A 5,459-nucleotide genomic window follows, 5' to 3' on the forward strand; every position below is an offset into this window, starting at 1 on the left:
TATATGCTAAAAACTCATCTGAGCTAAATTGTAAAATGATCACCAAACTTTATTATATTAGAGGCTTGAATTATTTCAAGTGACATCCCTTCTAAGAAAAGCAAAGTATATCTCTCTTTGCAATAACGCTTTAAATGTTACACTTACTTCCAAGTTTGAACTTGTGCATTCCTAGCATGCGGTGACATAATATCATCTCCATAAGTATACCCATTAATTGACGCACCAAATTAAACCACTCCTAAAACCAAAAAGCTTATTAGCAAGAGATTGATGGACCAAAGAGAACTCCATCTTCAACCTCTTGGCATATGCTATAAGCTCTATAATTTCATCATCAAGACTCTGGCTTCACAAGCCTTAAAGACAGTAACGTTAGGGAGACCTAATTCACACTACGGTGCAACCTCAACAAGAGAACAACATGCTAAGGAGAAGAATAAGCCATTCAAAAGGAACATTATTGATGGGGTGGTGCACGAGAATAATAACCGGATTGCAAGTTTGCCTCAAGCGCCAAAGAAAATGGTTATTATAAACGAAGAATAAGAAGACCACCGCAAGCCTCTGCGATCAGTTCTGAAAGTTGGTAGTAATGATAATTTCAGTGATAAATTGTGTTCAAGTTGGTAATTCCGTTTGTAACATGTTAATTCAATTATAGCAATACAAATGTAATCACTTATTATTGCTTTCATATGGGGATTTAGAGAAGGTCGGCTATTTATTTATCTTTTCCCCCTTTTAGATAATTTTTTAACAACATTAACTAAATTTTAGAGTTTGGCTATTTTTTTCAAGCATAATAAATTTTTTTTTTATAAAAAACTTTTTTATTGTTTTGATCATTTTCAAAAAAAAAAAAACAAAAACTCTTTAGCCACTTCCCCTCCTCCTTCCTCTGCTGTCTCTGCAACCTCACCAACTTCATCGTTTTCAACAACTCCATCAACCACACTCTCCCTTGTTGAGATGGATTGATCTCTGGACCAACCAATTCTTCAGTCCCATTCCAGCAACTCTATGCAATCATGTTAAGGAGCTTCTATTGATATATAACTCATTTTCTGGCAAGGTTCTGAATGGTTTGTGGGGTCTTCCTCATATGTCTCTGTTGATCTTGTCAACAACTGCTTCTGGTTCAATTGCGAATTCCATTGCTGGAGGGAAGATTCTTTTGTTTTTAATTTTTTTAGGCCATTCATATGCTCAAGGTTATTATAACACTGCAAATTTACAATACACCTATATTATATATATTCACCCACACAACACTAAAAAATTCTTATTCAATATTTGACACCAATTTTCAAATTCAAATACATAATATTAAAATACATATGATTTATCACTTAAGCTAAGGTCTTCACTACAAACTAATTACTTAAGTAATTAGAAATGAGTTAAAAAATTTAAAATTATAGAATGATACTTTATCTAGGGCCGTTAAAATGGATTAAACCCATCGGGCCAACCCGTTTACCCATTTAAATGGACGGATTTTGCTTCTAAAATTAAATCCGTTTAAATTTCGGGCTAAACGAGCTGAGCTCGATTAACCCGAAAAAATGACGGGTTAAATGGCTAGTCTGCGGGCTAAACGGGTTGCCCGTTTATTTTTTTTTACATTTTTTTCAAAAAAACAGTACTTTTAGTCAATATTTTTTCCGATCCGACCCGAAAATTAGACACATTAACTAAAAAAATATTATTTTAAAAGGTTTTTGACCTAAAAGTAGTATTTTTTGTCAAAACATTTTTCAAAAAATAAAATTAAATGATAAACGGGCTGGCCCATTTAACCCATCATGACCATAAACGGTCCGAACTGAAAAAATTTTGTCCGCAAATAAAGCAGACTTAAACGGGTCAGCCCATTTAACCCACGTGTTTAACGGGCCGAGCCTAAATGGGTCGAACTAGCCCGTTTGACAACTAACTTTATCTTTCTAGTTAGTGGTTAGGTATAGAAAAACATATTTACTCTAAGCTTTTTTGTGTTTAAAAAAAAAAAACATCTCGATTTTTTTTATTATCAAATTTGAATTTAAAAAGTGAGAAAATAGGATATTAGACACCCACGGACTTGATTGCAATTGTGGCCTTTGTGGGGCAGCAATCGATAAATGCCAACTCACAAGAACAAGATGCTGTCTAAAGTTTAGACTTTAGACCCAGCAAAAAAAAATAAATAAATAAATAAAATAAAGATGCAAGATGCTATCCCGCTTTTTAATTTTCATATTGTACCGTTGCTGGTGTATTCAAAGGATATGGGGGTGGCTGGTGTGTAACCTGGTTGTGGTGTCAGGGGAATGGGACTCGGACCCTCCGAGTTCAAGCCACAAAACGCACGGTCCGAGTCCAGTGTATTGGGATGACGATGGTGAGGGACTCGGACCCTCCGAGATGGCGTGCTTCACGGACCGTCCGATTTCGATTTGAGTTGTCGAACGGTCCGAGTCCATTGCTGGTATGGACACGCGGCGCTTCCCCGTTGAGTCCCTAATCGGTGGGCATCATAAGCGTAGAAAGAAGAAAACCTGCTCTCCTACCATCCGAATCCCCACTTCACTCCCACCAACCTTTCTCCCTCAAAGCCTTCTTCTTCATTTCTCTGAACTTTGCATGGTGGAGGAGCAACATTAATGGGGAAAAAATTAAAAATTAAAGATGTTGATCGATCTGAGCTTCATATTATTCACTATCTCAGTGATCCTGATTATGTAAGTATTTTTTGAAATTTTTTTGAGTTTTTTAATTTTTTTATAGTTATAATTATTAAAATATAAAATTTCAATATTATGATTGTTGTTAGATACACAGTTGAAGAATATAAATAGAATGATTATGACTAATTTATTAGTATTAGTTAGATTATTTTAAAATATTTTGAACAGATTAATAATTATATTTATGATGATTAAAATTTTTTTTATGATTATATTGTTGTTAGACATGCATTTGAAAAACATAAATGGAATGAGTATGACTTATTTTTCATTGTTTGTTAGATTTCTTTAAAATTATTTTACAGATTAATAATTATATAAATCATGATTAGAAAATTTGTTATGATGATGTAGTTGTTAGAGATATGTAGTAATTTTTAAATATTTGTTAGGTTCTATTTAAATATTTTTTTACAGATTATTAATTATATATATCATGATAAGAAAATTTGTTATGGTTATGTTGTTGTTGTTCTTTAGTTTTGTGTTTTTGGCTGTAGTAGTAAGTAGAACATAATGTAAATTTTTAATAAGTTTATTTAATTGTGGTGTAATTATTATTTGTAAGCCAATGTTATTTGAATGTGTTTTTAAGAAATTAAGTGTAACTGTTATCGATTTTGGTTAGATGTTATTATTATTGTGGTAAAGTGTTAATGCTGAGTTGATTAGAAAGGTTTTTTTAATTAAGCCATGTTAGATATTTCTTTATGGAAAAATTTAAATAATTTTAATTGTAGTAATTATTATTAGCAAGTTAATTATTAGCGTTGTTAGAATATGAATGATGGCATATACAGATTTATTAATATTTTGTATTGCAGGGGAAAAAATTTTTAACAAAAGACTAATTAATTAATGTTCGATATTATTGTGGATGTTGTAAATATTGTTGAGATTTATGATTAGGAATATATGTATTTGTAATGAGTTTCATTAGCAGTTATGAATACTTTTGAGGATTAACTAGTTAAATTTAGAAGTTACGAGATTTAGTTGTATAAGGATTCAGTCAATAAATTTATGATGGTAAGTTAGCAATTCTTAATAATTTGATTAGTAATTTGTTATGTTTTTTTGTAGAAATCAAGAATGTTGACATGTAACCATCCACTTCCTCCGGATCGGTACAACGAAAGGGTGGAGGATCATCTGCGAATTACCGGGTTCTATCATGCATCTCAGATTGGGATAGTGCAGTGTCAGAAAGCATTGGTAAATGCTCTAATTGAACGTTGGCACCCAGAGACACATATGCACTACGGACACTATTCAGGTATTGCTAACCTTGAGTACGCAGTAAGGTACAGGTGTTGTATATGTACGCATTATTGTTGTTCAGTCATACAATCAGATTGGACCGGAACCTGCCGGTTCATTTATACATTCAGATTGCACCGGAAAGGCCGGTTCAATCATAAAATCAGATTGCACAGGCCAGGCCGGTTCATTACGAAAAACAGATTGAATCGGACCGGCCGGTTCATTTATACAATCAGAGTGAACCGGACCGGCCGGTTCATTCATAAAATCAGCTTGAACCGGACAGGCCGTTTCATTCATAAAATCAGATTGCACCGGACCGGACGGTTCATTTCAAAAAATAGATTGAACTGGACCGGCTGGTTCATTTATACAACCCAATTGGACCGGACCGGCCGGTTCATTTATACAATCAGATTGCACCGGAAAGGCCAATTCATTCAAAAAATCAGATTGAAGCGGACCGGCCGGTTCTTTCAGAAAATCAGATTGAACCGGACCGGCCGGGTCATTCATAAAATCCGGTTGAACCGGACCGGTCGGTTTAGTTGGAAGACCTGTGCACTTAGACCGGCCGGTTCTACAAGGAAAACATTACAATACATAAACCGTTTTTACATAAAAACATCAGAAAAACATTACATAATGTTCCACATATCAGGTCAAGTTCTATCAAAATGACAACCCATGACATAATAGTGACGTTCTACACCTACCACAATGTGAACCTACTGAGCATCTCCGTCGGCAGTTCTACCAGCTGACTGACGGCATCTACTACGACTGTGTCCCTCAGCTCCACATAGCGTACATCGCCTAGGACTGGACTACCACAATATGGCCAACAGCCTGACTTCATGGCTGGTAGGTATTCATTGGATGCTAGGTATCCGGGCCATATATCATCGGTTGCTTCTGGGGGGTTTGTGTCGGTTGACTCTAGTAGGAGTGATGACGGACGCGGAGCTTTTTTTAGTCAGAATCCTAACCGTGTATCCATGGGACTCATTGAAGAAGATGCTAACACACCCGAGAGGGAGACAGATGCGTATCTAGTAGATGACCCGGATGACGAGGAGGATCATGATGACGATGAAATAGAGGAGTTTGACGAGGATGAAGAATCTCGTAATGATGGTATTATGTTTTGTATTCTACTTTACATGTTCCATTACTTTTTTATTTTATGTTCATAACTGGCATCTATTTTTTACTTTTAGTAAATCTTATGTGGTTTATGTCTTGCTGTGATTACCTGCTGCGCATAATTTAATTATTTTTTATAATTTCTATACAGATGCTATCCACCCAAAAAGGAGGCCGAGAACAAAAACAAAAACCCAAAACGGGAAGCGAGGGATTCTCCTCTTTATTTTTTTTTCAATTAATTGGTGTTTCTTGGTAATCCCTCTTTTTTCTGGTTACCATTTTTGGGTTGGGCTATTTATTTTGTGTTTAACCAAG

The sequence above is a fragment of the Arachis ipaensis genome, chromosome B06 (genome assembly GCF_000816755.2).
Source record: "Arachis ipaensis cultivar K30076 chromosome B06, Araip1.1, whole genome shotgun sequence".
NCBI lineage: Eukaryota > Viridiplantae > Streptophyta > Magnoliopsida > Fabales > Fabaceae > Arachis > Arachis ipaensis.